Source organism: Camponotus vicinus, unplaced genomic scaffold (assembly GCF_025532165.1).
Source record: "Camponotus vicinus isolate PSW18456_S1 unplaced genomic scaffold, iyCamVici1.0 SCAF_10, whole genome shotgun sequence".
NCBI lineage: Eukaryota > Metazoa > Arthropoda > Insecta > Hymenoptera > Formicidae > Camponotus > Camponotus vicinus.
The window spans coordinates 6,026,849-6,042,953 of record NW_028141946.1 but is presented as its reverse complement, the minus strand read 5'-3'; the positions used below and the strand labels follow the sequence as shown (position 1 = coordinate 6,042,953).

Below are 16,105 nucleotides of genomic sequence, written 5' to 3'. Positions count from 1 at the left end.
GAAATAATTCTTTTCATCTATTGCTTCCGGTCATTTGCATTTGGTAAACATAGGCAACGTGATTTCCGCGGAATATTACGAGCGTTCGCGAAACTAATCCGCGTAAACTGCGCGAACATTCCTCAAGGATGTACCGACAACCGCAGGAGATTCCCTCGGAACACACATCGAGCCGCGAATATCATCCAGAACTCCTCGCCGAGGGCCCGTGTTCCTCCTTCGGTTCGTTTCCCTCCACTTTGCGTCCATCTCTCTCGCTCCGTAACGTAATCCGAGAAGATTACGGAGCGAAATAAACATGTCAACCTCCCCCGCGGGGCGGCGGCCGCGGGGATGTGGGTTCGCGCAGCGTCTTTATAGACCGCACGTAGAGGATATCGCCTTTCTTTTCCTTAGCCGCGCGCGCTGCCTCTTCCTCTCGTGTCTCTTCCCTCGTGCTTGTATATGTCGTCTTCTTTCTCTCTCTCTCTTTCTCAACGTTCTCGACGTAGATTCCTCCAGATACCGGTCCTTCTTCTATCGCTGGCTGTTATTTAGCCAACGGGCAGATGCGTCTAGTCACACAAACTCGATCGGTCGCGCGCCTTATCCGCGCAAGATCTGAATCCTCCTCAATCAAGGATAGATTATCGCGGTTTTTTATTTCCATCAGATCGATCTTATCGTATCGCGTACGTTTTTTTCTCTCCCATAGATATATGTGGTATGGTTTTTTCGTGGTCTGAGAGAAAAGAGAGAAAGAGAAGCAAGTTGAGAGCGAGGTCCGACTTGACGGGAGTGGAAACCTGCGACTTCGTGAACGTATACAAATTCGTGACTACCTGCGGCAAAGGGATTCCATTTGTGCGCTTCTTTGAGGCGCACCGTGCTGCAGCGGTTTTAAAAGCAATTGTATTGTTAGGAGAGAGATATTTGCAGGTGTTCAAAGATGTGCTGATGTGGTTATCGATTTCCAGCGGTTATTAATGGTCTGTAACGGGATGAATCCTATTGCTTGCGGTTTGTTGGAATAATTCGCTTTTTTCTTGCGGCCTCGATATTTCTTACTAACGTAGTCACTGACCTCTTCATTTTTGCGATACCCTATCGGATCACGTAAGAAAGGTTGCTTTGCTTATTACACTTGGGATTTCAAATCGATAATTCACAATGAGATCTTTTGCACAAGAGAAAAAGAGAGAGATCGCAACATAAGTTATCTGTTCGTGGGGGTATCAAGGATATTTATCTCGCGCCAACGTCGCTCAGCCCCGCGTATTCCAGTAAAACTTTGGCGCGTGCTTCGGCTTCCAACGTAAAGTAAACGTAATAACTCGGGAGATCAAAGGGCCTTGCGAGAGGGATTTAAAAGAGTGCAATCCGTGAAATCAAGCGTCGCGGTATTCATGAACTCTGCGATTACTTTGCGCGCGAGGGAGAGAAGCAACGTTGTCACGATTCCGGGCATCCGGCACAAAAGGATCTTTACAACTTGCAACACGGAAACGGGATCAAAGGATCCCGACCGCGGCCAAGGAGTTTTTCCCAATCTACCCTTGGCAGTCCTAGGTGCACTTCTCTCGAGGGCATTTCGAAAATCGGGCATCGCCTCGACGTCGTCGGCTCCGCACGCTCGACCAAACACCGAAATACACCGTCCCCTTTGCTCTTTGATCGTTTCATCGCCCGCGCACAGAGCCGAGTAACGTGCTGCTACGGCTCTTTTGCGCGTAGTCATCTCGCAAACAGGAACGCCAAGAAGGGTGGAACGGGCTGAAAATATATCGCGGAGACGCGGATCGCGCCGAGCACGTCGACGATGGCGGCGGCGCAAGTTTCCCCGGACTTTGGATGAAGGATCAAACGTCGCTTTTCCGCGCCGGCTTTTGGCCGACGAGGCAAACACCATGCCTGGAAGTTATTTGACGTTTTTGCATGAATATAAAGTACAATGTGCGACTAGGAGCGCCTCGGGCGAGATATCCCTCGGTATCGCGATGGAGCTACGCGCGCGATATATGACGAAAGCCGCTATGCGAGAAAACGAGGACGCGACCGCACATATCGGTGGACGTAAACGAGAAGGATGCTCCTTTCGCGCGCGCCAAGATTTTTCAGGCGTTTGACGCCTTCGGCTATTACGTCGTGTAAAGAACGATAAAGGGCTTCCTGGCCTCTGTAAAATTCATCGATTTTACTCGCGTCGATAAGAAATCCTACGCTCCTATAAAAGTTGAAAGCGGCGTGAAACTGTTTGCGATGGACGTTGCGGCCTTTCTCTCGACTTTGTAATCTTTATTATAAACTAGAATTATCTAAAATTTTGCATATGGTATAGCTGTCGTTCAAATGCGTTTTATTCATATGGTTTTATCGCTATATTCAGGGGATATATAAAAGTATTTCAAGATTTATGACTTGAATGAAACGAAATTGCGTGTCTTTATCATCTTCATCTCGTGTGCTTCCCGTTCATACATTAACTCTTTAAAGATCATCGCTCGACACCGTTATCGATCAATCGAATAATCTTATAGAGCGCGTAACATCTGCCGTTGAATCGGCATCTTCATCGAGTTTCTCGATTTGTATCGTTCGTGTTCCTCGATCAGATTACACCACATCGAGCCAGCGGACCCTTAAAGATCGATCGCGCGATCGATCGGTCGGCGCGCTCTCCAAGACACGATCACGTTTCGCCACCGCAGAAATTCGTCGACGCGTGAATATATTTTTCGCATAGGGACACCGGGTCCCGGGTCCCTTTTGTGCGCCCCTTCGAGGCAGGTAGGCGCTTCGTGTTCTCACGGAGGCCCCGAATGAATCGACCGTCGCAGATGGGGCCCTGCGCGTGCCAGGTGGGCCCTCTTTCGATGACGTCGATTCTCCTCTCGAGCCGATGCAACAACGCTGTTTCCTGCGAGCTGATCGAGACCGCGATACACGCATCCTGCGTGGCAGCCCGGGCTTCATTGATCCTGACGGCACGATAACGAAGGACGAGGCGAAACGGTACCGAGTTTTTAATGGTCGAAGCACGGGGAAGCGCGGCGGGGTATCATGGCAGTCACCGGCAGTCATTGAGCGCTGGTCGGTTCACGCACTCGTAGCACGTACGTACGGGTTTCCTGTCTTCCTCGACGAACTCGACGACCGGGCACGTATGGCGTATCATCGTACGTACAAGTGCGAACGGAAGTCGGGAAACGCGCGCGCGCGCGCGCCAGGGGTGAGAAACGCTCGACGAAGACGCCGGCGGCGGCGACGTAAAATGATAGACGTCGGCATAAAATCGTCGGCCCCGACACGAACGTGACCAATGCGCACGAATGTGTACCCTTCCGCGAATAATATCGCGTGTGAATGGCGTATTAACTTGCCGGGAGTACGTATCGGGCCGACCACGGCTGGCCTCTACGCGGATCCCGTGGAGATTCGAGAGTGTAGGTTTCGCGTAATAGTTTCACTCCAGAATATCCCGACATGATATTTTTATTCATGGCGGAGGGAGCGGGAGGGGAGAATTTCAACGAACGCATTACGAAGCGCCCGATGAAGCTGAAATTGCACGTTCGGAGGAGCGAGGAAAACAGCAAATCCACCGATCGATAAATATCTACTGAAAAATCTGTGGAAAAAATTGCAAAAAATTTTATTGGATTATTATTTAATTATATTAAGGTTGAAAAGCAGATAATATAAAAATCTATTTTTATACATAAAACACGCGTACTATCTCACACACAGTGTACATTTTTCATCAAGATTTGTTGAGCTGCTTTTCTGTAAAAAAAGTGTTTTAGTAATTTAAATTCGTTGCTTTCATACGCGTACGTGTCCGCAAAATCACAGCGAGCATCTTGTAAGAGAAACGCAGTTATTTCCTTTGTAATTATTTTTTGTTACGCGAGAAAGAGCGGAAGTTGAAAGCGCGACGTTACGGAACCGGCGCGGATGAAGAAAGCAACGTTGGCCGAGAGGCAAACCGTCGGTGACGGCAACATTCAAAGAAGCGCGCGCGTGTCACGCTCGCATCAGTGTATTTACAGAAAGCGACGAACGCGGTAAAGGCAGAAATAAAGGGACCCATAAGGCATAAGGCGCCTCGCTGCGCTTCATTATTTTCGAGGGCCCTTTTCCACGTTGTAGCCATCATTATGAGGCTGGGAACGGATCGGTTTATCGTGTCGTTTAATAGTGTCTCCGAGTCAAATAAGGTCTCTCCTCCTTTCAATCGACAAGTACCACACCAACGTGGTCGATCGAAATGTTTAGTCAATGGCCGGATCTGTTCTCTTGTAATAGTTTTGAGATCACATCGCCATCGCGTTCCAAAGTTATTTATAACGATCTTACGTCGCTGGGTTATTCAAGATCGCATACATCGATCCACAGATTTAGCTCCGATCGATATAAAGTTTTGCGATAGGATAGTAAAACGCGAGAGAGAACTTTCTATCGTTTATTTAACACTTTTTCGCGATTTATTATCGCAAAATTTATGAGCGTATAATTAGTATAACATTTTACTGCGTATGATACGCGTATGAAATTGTTTCAACGAGCATGACAGGCGCGAAATGGAACAAAGCGGTAATTATTAATGTACGGTGCCATTAATATGATTAATACATTCTACCGTCGCAGTTTAAAGAGATAGCGCGATATTATTAATTAACGACGCTCGTTCAGTGAACGAGTGCGCTGTGTCGTATCGAGCGTTTTCCATTCCGAGAGATTTATTTGTGCCACAAAGACGCGATCTTTACGAGCGATTGTGAGGTCGTGAGTGTCACGACTAACGATTCACAGCCAATAAATGCCGTAAATAGTTGGAAGCATAATGTTACCGATTTGTTGGGGATAATGCCGTGCTTACAGCGTCGTTTTCCTCGTTATAAGCCCGCAAAACGGATCGTGATAACATCGTTCTACCGGGATAACCGTCGAAAAGGCCGTGATTGAATCGATCGTTGTGCAAATCACCATCAACGATCTAGCCGATGTAATAGCGATGTATTATTGCGAATCGCGCGTAATCTCTACATCTTCGGAGAAAGAACTTCTCTCCAAAGACACGCATTTCGCGTATTTACGAGTAGATGCGCGATAGGTAGCGGCAATGGTACGAAATTTTAAAGGGTAAAAGATACAGGAGGCATATATGCGACATAAATCGCCGACAACTTATTGCTGCCATTAAGTCGTATCGAAGAACGTGCTCCCGTACACGTAATCCTAGTAAGTGCCCCCGAGTACTTGTAAATCTTTATTCCATGGTGCATACGGGAGGATACTTTATGATTACGCGTACTCTTTCCCCTCGCGCGCAGTCTCTGTAGGTTTACCGATCGCCCGGGAGCCATTTATCGCGTTCGACATTATTTTATTTTTATTTCGCGTGTATTTTCATTTATCTAGCAAGGCTGTGAAGGAAAGTGGGATTTAAGATAATTCTTAAAATACATCTTAAAATGTATCTCGGATATTTTGCTCCTCGGTCAAGTTTTACACTTTTATGCCGGCATAAAAGAGCGATATAAACATGGCACCGATGAAGCAACAAGTAATAATGTGTATCGAGTTAATTCCGCTCGTATAATTTTTTCTCAACGACTTTATTCATTTAATGCGCAGACCTGTAATATGACGGCGTGCTTGAATCCGCCAGAGCAGTAGCGGGGGTTGAAGATTACAGTCGTTTCGCGCAAATCCGGTAGTTGATATCGGAAAGCGATCACCGAGTCGCGCTTCGTAACAACCGGTATTTTGGAAGAGGCCGAATACACGAAGAGGGAACGAAACTTGGCTCGACGAGCACGAGTTTATGACAGAGACGCGAGTTTTTAATAGGCTCCCGGAGACTTTTGTACGGTGTGGATGCAACCCAGCGGGAATGCAGGGGTTAAATGCTAACGTTCATCTTTCGATTTGGTCCCTAGCGGGCTTTTGAAAATGTGCAGTCACCGGAATGAATCGGAAATATTCGTAGTCGCTGAAGAGCATATATAATGAATTATCTCGATTAGTCGTCTGAAATGTCGCGAGAGACTGCCAGTGTTTAAGCATTTAAATCACGTTTAAAGGAGACGCATTTAAGCGTTTAAATTGTATTTTAAAAAAATTATGCTTACAAATACATGATAAAATATTTAATGTTCTAAAAAAAATATTTTTTAAATTTTAATCTTTTCACTGAATCGACATTAAAATTACGACAAAATGTCATAATACACGGTGGCCAAATTTTATTATTTTATTTCGCACAGTTTTGTGAAATTATTGTAATGTTATTCCCATGAGATATTTGCATTTTACGAACGGTATTCGGCGCACGTTTCGACGAAAAGCGTTATTTTACATATATTATCGGGACGCATTTCCTAGGTCGACGTGATACCAGAAAAATTCGCTACACGACGCATTACGCAACTAATGATAACACTTACTCGTGCAGCCAATCAGCGAAGCGTGGTTATCCATAAACCGGCTGGCACTTTAACCCCACTGCACTGACACTGGCGTTATCATCGTTGCAAGTTCGTTACACCGTGCGTAACGTCATTCCTCACTCCCGGACCACGATTATCGATATTTGTTTGCCAATTCGGGGGTAACCTATTTCACATCGATCTCGCTCGCGATCCCTTCGTAATCGTGATCCTGGCAAAACGCGCGACAAAGAACGCACCAGGTTTTCCCGTCACGAGGAAGCTATTCACGCCGTTTAAAAATCGTAGCTAGAGAAGAGGTCCGTGCGTGAAAATCTCTCCCCGCAGGTACGAACTGTGAGAAATGTCGTTTTCACCCCTCGTGTACGTTTCACGAGCGGGTACGTGCACGCGCGCGTCCCGATATACGAGGGTACGCTTCGGGATTAGCCGTTAAGAGCGGATAAACACCGGGAGCCCCAGCACGCGCGGCTCATGTCGGCCAACTGACTCGTAGCGCGGAGATGTCGGGGCCCTTCGCCTCTTGGGCGCCGGTGCTGGGCGAACGTGGTGGAGGTCGCTGACGACAGTGGTGGAGGTATAGCGGACGGCGGGTGGTGGTAATAGCGGCAGAGGCGATGCCGTGATGGTGTAGGTATCGGCGGAGGCGGAGAGGCAGCTAAGAGGAAAAGAGCGCGTGGTGGGAGCGCATGGATGCTGTTCTGCAGTCGTTGCTGCACACGCGGATGCCGCAGAGTGCTGTCCGAACTGCCGCACGAGACGGAGTATATAGCTCCGTGTACAGAGAGATGGCCGCAGACTTTGTTAAATATTTATCCCATCCGGTTGTCGCGGACGGTACATCGCGTACCCTCGCAGTAGGAATGTTTGTCCAACCTGCTTGTTTCCCCGATTACTCGAGGGACGCCGCGGCCGAATTTTAGAGCATTTGATTTGGTTACGTGCACGCATGTTAGAAATGTATGATGAGACCGCGAGTAATTCGACAGAGAATATTTTGCGCGTTAAATTTGTTGAATATTTCGTGGACAAATTGAATTAACGACCGCACGAAACTCGTATATTAAACGAAAAAAAATGTTGCTTGCTTGATTTCTAGCCCCTATTGTAGGGGAGAGAAAAGTCCGCAGGAAAAGGCAAAATCTGGAAAATTGAAAAGCTATCCTTTTTACTTTTTGACAGTGGGATTCAGGTTAAGAATATATATAGAATCCACATTTTTTTGGTTGATGCATAAATTTGTTTTTTTTTCCACCAAATAAATACACCGGCCATTTATTTACAGTGACCTTTTTACCCATCTTCGTTTTTTTCCTGCTCGTCAGCGCGACGTAGCACGTACTTGTATCACAACGTTCGATAAATAAATATTGACTGTCGAGATGGACACCGCAAACAAACCCATTATTAACATACAAATTTAACCTCGTCACTGGACTGTATATACATATACTCGTGGAATCGGGTACAACAAACGCGTTTTAGTTTGATCTTGACCAATCTGATGTCCCAGCCCGTCGCGCCTAATTCGACGTTGTCAAATTAGTCAATTTATATCTATGGCTGGGTTTGACATTACCGTACAACAATTTAATAATGTTCATTTTCATGCGTCTCCCATTTCAATTTTGTCCCTTCTTCCCTGACCGCTGATCGATTCGGTTTACCAAAAAGATAGAGAGATAGTATCGTGATCATAGTACAGAGAAGAGAGAGAGAGAGAGAGAGAGAGAGAGAGAGAGAGAATCGCTAACCGGTGGGGGATTTCCGACAAGTAAATTCATGCAAATTTGTGAGATTGTAATCAAATAATCCTCGATATCCAACCTCGCGATGTATCTCGTTAACGCACGCGTTACAAAGACAAACATACAAGTTTCATCGATAATTCTATATCGCCTTCTCCTCCCTCCCTTTCCCTTTTTCTACCCTAGGTCGAAGAGAATGTCAGAGAGCGTGCAAGGGAATAGCGAGTTTCGAAGAGATTAGTTCTGCAAAAATAGATTTCCACGAAGAATATTGTCTTTAATTTTAAATGTCTTCATTATCGAGTGATAAAGACCTTTTCATTTGAGCTCTAATTGATCGATCAATATTTCATTGGATTTCGAATCTTTCTTATACTGTATTTATCTTGTTCTTAAGTATTATCTCATAGAATCTACATCAAATATTCATAATATATCGAATAAGTAGAAAATGCTGGATTTCCTACTTAAATTCAACATATAAAATACATTTTAAATTAGAGAGACAGAAAAATGGAATATTAAAAATAAATTAATACTTTAAATATTTATAAATATTTATAAATATATAAATACTTCCATAATTTTTTAAAATATATTTGTGTGCATGTATAAAATATTAATTAAGATTTGAAGCAAGCGAAAACTCTGCCTGCGTGTTTTTATTCCCGCTATTATTAGAATATCGTTGTCTGTATGTATCATACACATTCGCTATTCATAATTATTGAAACAGTCTCGTGTCTGATCTTGATAATATGGTAACACGATACGGCACGTGTTTTGTCGTCCATATTCCTCTGTCATACGATTTCTAATCGATAAATGAAAGTCCTTCTTGATAGACAGTAATATAGCGAGCAAGAGAGAGATGGAAAATTGTACCCTTCCAGGAAACCCCCTTTGTCGTAACTTCACGTAGAGTCTCGAATAGAGAAGATGATCGCTTCGTAATCCTATATAAACACGGTTATTTTTATCCCATTACGGGGCGGTTCCGTAACGGCCCGTGTAGCCTTGAGCCTTGAGTCTGCATAATGCCACGTTCGTTGTGCACGGAGCTTTAAAGGCTGCCGACGGCCGGGGATGACCACAGGATCCCGAAGGGTGTTTCATGTGCCACCCCCTCCCGTCTGCCACCACGAAGCTGCTTAACAGCGGGGGGTGAATATGCCTGGACCATGATACAGTCCTTCCAAATGGTTGTCGGGTCCTCCGACGATCTTGCGTCCGATTCTATTGAATTCCTTTCTCTTCGAAATGTTATAACGCTTCTCGAAAGGCACATGGTAGCGAATCATCAATAAATGATTATTTAATACGTGATGAATGCGCTCAATAAGGATATGTTTATTATTATAAGAAATCGCAGAGATTATCTATTATTTTGCAGTTATGAACAAATAATAAATTTTCATCATTGCCTTTGTTAAAAAAATCATTAGTCTTATTTTTGTTTGTTTTAATTTGACATATGCATTTATCGATATATAATTGTGTATATATTTTCACGATATTGTTAATAGTGACCCGTCCTCTGATTTTTAGAATAATTGTAATTAGAAAATTAATTTTTCCGAAAACGGTAACATATGTTATGCATTCATTCTGGAAAGTCTCAATTGCATGTGACGCCCACAAATCGTTTCACATTTAAAAGTGTCTTTTTGGTACGTCGTGATATGCGGCACTATCGTCAAAATATAATCGTTGTCTAAAAAAAAACGCGCCGGAAATCGGTCCTTATCAACCGGAAAATAAAAAATTACCAACGTACATTTCGAGACTCAGATATATAACGAGTCTCTTCCTCGTGCGGAATTCGCCCAGAAGCACCTCGTTGAAGGTTCGGCCGACAAGCCGTAGAATATTTTTTTCTCAGACTCTTGTATTCGCTCTCGTGGGTTGCTTTTCTTAAGAGGAAACTCTTGTAAGGTCGTTTCGTTTCGCCAGGAGGTCAACTGAACTCGAAGATGCCGCCGCTCCCGTATCGTTCTTCCCTTGAGAAAACCAGACGAGAAATTCTATGGTTGAATCGAATCGGGGGTGAGAAAGGCAAGCCGGTTTACATAAATATAAAAATTCGTATTTTGTATATAAATATGTATAGAAATTTTGTTATGAGAATCCGCGAGATGATTAAAATATAAAACAGATTTTGAGTGTACGAGAGAAATTTCTCTCTTAAAATATAATATCCTAAAATATAAAAATAATCTGCAGCTTGTGTGTACATATTTGCAAATATTTTCAAAGATAAATGTATTTATAATATTATTTATGCGTGTTTTCTTTATTACATTTTTATTTCATAAAAATGTAAAATTTTTCTTATATAACAAGAGCCTCAAAATGAAATAAAAATTTATTTAAAAAAGACATAAGACGAGATAGAAACGCGGCACGATTCATTTAAAATGCTGATCGCATCGATGAAATTGACATGCGATAAAATCGTAGGAAATTCAGTAGAGTGGAATATGGTTTTTTTGCGTGTGTCAACGTATCCATTAATTTTCAAGAGGAAAATCGATGTCGACCATCTAGAATTACGAGTCTCTTCGAAGACCCCACGAGTGAAATTCGAGCTTGTTCCATTTCTCGTAAAAAAAAGGATCCAAAGCAGGAGCAGGAAAACAAGGAAAAAACCAGGAGAGAAAGAGCAAGATGAAAAATGTTCGTTCGACGTACCCTACCTAGACGTCTCAGAGGTTTCACGAAGATATTGGTGGGGCCAAAAGACATAGAAGATGAATATGCCTTGTCCAGTCGATGCATTCGAAATATTCGAGGATAGATTCTGACCGCGCGCGAAGAGAAAGAGGACCTTCGACCAAGATCGTGTCCTTTATCTGGCACGCAGGATCTCTCTGTCCTTTGGAGCCCTCCTAAAACAAATACGTCCACCTTTCGATCGAGAGGTATGCTTAGGCAGGTAAGCGTGCCTAGAGTGCATTGATTTCAGTTCTTCCATGTCTACGTCTCTCTCGTAGTCCGCTTCGCTAATAGTACTTAATGGAATCGATAAGTTGTCCGACAAATCTCTGGCATCCCACGTAATAAAACTCGCACCAGTCATAAATTCCATCTATTCGAACGATGCGGGCAGTGCGTTTCGTTCCATCGTTTGGATGGTATTCTTACATTATTGGGCAGTATATGGACTGGGAAGATAGTTGAAGGTTTGATTGTCTTTTTTATAGCTACCGTGAGTTTTACGATCGTTTTACCTGCGATCTTTATACGATTACTTTTAACTCGCTCGTTCGTTTCATCGATACCGACACGTTTTCATACATTTACGGAATCTCTTGTCCGATATCGCTGGAAATTATGAACAATGAGAAACTACGAGAGCATGATTCTCGCTATAGTATTAATGCCATTAATCTAATCGAGAGGGATTCCCTGGGGCAGATACCTAACTAAAAGTCGTATATTTCACAATCGTACATTATGTATTTTTTCTCAATTTTAATTTCCCGGAAGTTGCCCATGACACAAAATAATTGCCCGCTGGCGATAAGAAGGATTATACGAGACTTCTCGGCCTCGCGATACGAGCTAAGATCCAGGAAACGGGCGACGCGATTACGACGTCAGGATCTACGGAGAAGACAAAAGGGGGCCGAGTTCTTCCCTTTGTCTCACAGGGCACACCCTCTCGTAGCGCATTATTTACCGGCGTTGAGGCCCGCCTGCGTGCATGTTGGGATATTGACGAGCGGACGAGGGAGACCGGCCGCTAATGGCACGTTGGTTTTCTGAAAGCCGACGACTCTCTCTGGGCCAGACCCGATCTACGAAGACTTCTCCCCGTAACCCGGTAATTTCGGTGTGCCCCACAATCTGGCAGATTGCATCCCGTGCTCTGCCTAGAAGGCGAATTACGTCGGTTATACGCGAAAGGGACCGCGGTATGGCTGATCCATCTTTCTTGAGACTTTTATACTGGCGACCGGTTATAATTCAGAAACGAGATATTTCTCTCCCTCAATTTCTACTTGTGACTGAGAGCCCTGCTTTTTCCCTCGCCTCGTACCTGCTTCTTGCTTCTCCCTGGCAGCGTCCGATACCTATCGAGATAATGACAAAGCTCTTGCTCCCACAGGATTCCGGGAAGAATCGTGCAACAAATTGTATCCGCGTATAGATACGTGTATCGGATTGTAAGGTTTAAAATGAAAGGAATTGTCGTGTTCTCCGTTGCAGTTTTTTATACAACGACGTTAGAGAGGATATATCGATAATTTTGTAATACTAAAGTATTATTTCTGAAATATTGTTTATACGGAATTTAACAAGAATTTTATCCTAGAAGCATTTTAACAATTACTATGTGATTTTATGCAAATATTTATTGATATTGTATTAAATGCGATATGATAAATATTTTTGATATCAACGATCTTAATTTATGACAATTTTAATATTTTACAAAAACGCACTTTATTTGCATATCATTAATCATTGTGCAATATGTCGAGCAATGACTTGAAGATTTGATCATTTCAGGATATATTAATGTATTGATGAATACGAAAATCTGGACGTTTACGTGATTAACGAATAACCGATCTCACGTCAATATTATGTAATAACAGTACTCTCGGTGCACTTACGAAAGGCTAACAAAATCGCTCGTTAGGCTCGGACTTCTGAAAAGACGACGAGGAGCACACGAGATAAAGTGAAACGATATTTATTTCGATTATACATTATCAGAATCGGGACTTAACGACCGTGTATTTTCGCGCAGCCGAGTGCCTGCCAATCAGACCCCCATTCAGGGTGTATCATTGAACATTACATCGTGAGTCTACTCACTCAATAAACTCAATCAATCCGAACGTGCTATTTACTTCTCCTCACCGTGCCGCTATCGCGATTTTCAATTAGCGGAGGTACACGGATGGAAGCGGCGGAAAGAGCCGAGAGCGCCAGAAGACAGGAGGACTAACTCGATCCGCCCAAGGACGAGGGACCCTGTTCGACGGGCGATGCGCTCGTAACGCTCGTAGGAAGGAAGAAGGACGATTCGACGCGCATTCTTCGGACGCATGCTCGGCAATTTGCGGTACGAGGGCGCTTTACAATTAGCGGTATCTTCCGAAGGCATTCTTACCGAGCAGCTTCTTCGCCGATCCCACGCACCACTCATCGCTCTAGCGAGGGTTCTTCTCGACGTTTGTCGTTAAGCATTAATTGAGCTCCGGTCGAGAGATTACAGAAAGGATCCTCGCGCAGAATGGTATCCGAGAAACCGAATGAATTTGAGTCCGCGCAGCCTCCGACGTCGTCTTCTCTTTCCTCTTTGCGCCAGTGTTTCTCGTTTCTCTCTCCCTCTCTCTTGTTCCGAGACGAACCCGAGGCCAACCTGTTATTAAGGGACCCCCGACGATTAGATTGCGCTAATGGCGAACCGCTGTCTCCTCCCGGGAGAAGAATCGGCCTCTCGCTTCTTTTCCCGTCCCTCCGCGTCCGGTCCGATTCTCGGGAGCAGCCGTCCTTACGAAGATCGGGAAAGCGTTTCGTTCTGCCGACGAAAATTCGTGCTATCGCACGCGTATCGAGCCTTGCTTTGTCGCCTGGACCTTTGGCGGCCGCCGGTACTCGACGCTGATTCCATTAGGAGAGGGAATCTGCGTCTGATCCCGCTCTTACTTCTTCCCGCGACGATTCCCTCTCGCGACGAGATTCACTCTCGTCTCCTTCGCCGTCGGTACTCATTTAAGCGCCTCGTATTTCCCATGGGAACCCAACAGCCCCAACAAAGGCACGAAAAACGTTTAATAAATAAATTGATCAGGTTTCTTCCCATCCCGCGTCGCGCGTCCCTCGGTCTCTTTTTTTCTACAAACGCCTGTCCCGCTTCTTCCTGCTGCTGGCAGGACATGCGGTGCTAGACCCCTCTCAGCTTCCGGAAATGCGACACCACGGACTTGAATCCAACTCACGTTTCATTAGCTCGCTAATGCCCGGGAGATGAGAACGTTCCACGTAGAGAAACGCTTGTTTCTATTATCGCGAATGTTGCGATTGTGTCGTGATATAATGGAATTGTTACGAGAGATTTTTTCAACGCATATGTTATATCGAACCGCGTCTCGAAGGTACACTACTAGTCTTCAAATACTCGATCTTGAGCGTGAGCTCTCCAATTTTTAAACCCCGAGTCGAGATCTAGGTCGAGTGCTCGCGGCGGGATATATTATTATTTTCTGAATGTGTTTCGTAAAATAACAACGAAATAGTTGCGTCAGAAAGGATCAGAGTCACTTTGATATTTATAGATTCGAAACGCTCAAATATTTAGCGCTGTATTGTCTGATTCTTGCGCGTTGACGTTAATCTTTCTACATTTATTACGTAACGAGATACAAAAAAATGAAATAGCTAAATTTAGCGTTCAATGCGACGCTAAAGAAGGCGAGAATACAATCTTACGTATCTCTTGTAGTTCATAGATACTCGGAGTTGATACGTAATCTTCGTTGATTGTTGTCGGAAGAATGCTTCGACTACCACGTATGCGTTGCTCCTCGAGGCGCATTGCAAATAAAGATCCGCATTGTAACAGCACGGGCACGAGTTTATGATTCGCGCTTCTACGCGCTTATAGAGGCGAACAATGGGCTATCCGATGGTGTACAAAAGTTGTCGTCATTAAACTACCATATGCGAGCGCGTGCGCACGCACGCATGTGCGTTCGCATCCAAACTCCGAACTCGCCGCAAAGTTCCATTGTATCGACGATGGTTTACGAGCGTGGATAATAATAATCGGGAAAAGCGAGACGTGCGTGGAAAAGGGAGCTCCGTTCTCTTGCACGACGCGAGCTCTTCCACGGAATTCCATTCTGAAAACGTCGAACCACCCTGCAATCCCCGTGGATTGCGCTATTACACGGCAGTTTGCGAATGGCCTGTGTTCGCGCAAAGAGGGGACAGGGGGGAGAAAGGGAAATGGGACTTACGCACACGCAACGACGACACAATTGTGAGCGGCGGCGAGTAACTCGAGTAGGCTCTCGGCGATCTCCCTGGTCTCTCGCTGCGGGATATGCATTTGTGCAACAGGCTTTTATACCGAGCCGTTGCGCTACTTATGCAATCATGAATGCGTCGGCATTTCCCCTTCCTCCCCCTCGCCCTCCCGCGCGGTACGTTTCAATACGTCGTGCATACTCGATGGCTTTGCCCGCACGAGATATCCGCCTGAAGGAGACGAGCGGCTATTGATCGGGTACCGGTGTAATTTTCTTCAAAGTTGCGGGGCTTCGTGTTGTGTCGCCGTTAGTTTGGAATTTGACGAAATTATTTTCTCTTGCGTCATACGACACGCGAGACGGAAGTGTAGTATTTCGTAAGAGTTAATGGAAAAGTCAAATAAAAAATTTGTTGATGCGACGCATTTAAGAAAGATAATATTTGAGCAAATTGACAGCGTGTTGCACGGTCAATTAAGCTTCAAAATTTTATTTTGTTTCATTTTATATTTTCACAGAGATATTTCGAAGCTCGTTTCAACCGTAAAGTCGAAGCAAGAATTCTGGGATATTCGTGGGGATTCTGAACCTTACGGCTTATCTTGTTTATTTTACGAGATTTTTCCTCGATACGACAGTCAACGATCCGTTTTATCATATCTAAGGAAAGTCCACCAGAGTTATTTCCTCCGCAGCTCGCGTTACAGACCTCTGAGTGTTTCTGGTATAATTATCATAATTAATACACGACCGACGAGTACCTCCCGCGGTTTCTGGTCCAAGCCGCGGAACTTTTGGTTACGCAGCGTGTGGCTTTACCTGAGCGAGAGGGTACGGAGAGAGAAAGAATATCAAGGATCGCTCAGAGAGATACGTAGTGCCCCCCCAGAGCGCGGAGGGGGAGTGATCGATAGGCGGTACAAAAGGTCGGATTAAT

General features: G+C 44.7%; 2 protein-coding genes across 6 annotated transcripts in view; one reads left to right on the top strand and one right to left on the bottom strand.

Moving 5' to 3' along the window:
- LOC145960038 (netrin receptor UNC5C) overlaps positions 1–6,939 on the bottom strand; it is a 31,165-nt gene extending 24,226 nt beyond the window's left edge. For all 3 annotated transcript variants that reach the window (XM_083079306.1, XM_083079308.1, XM_083079307.1), the window contains exon 1: positions 6,429–6,939. The gene's annotated coding sequence lies outside the window, so the exon portion shown is untranslated. The remainder of the gene's footprint in view (positions 1–6,428) is intronic.
- Positions 1–16,105, top strand: part of LOC145960037 (netrin receptor UNC5B) — a 248,613-nt gene that overhangs the window by 116,026 nt on the left and 116,482 nt on the right. The window lies entirely within an intron of this gene.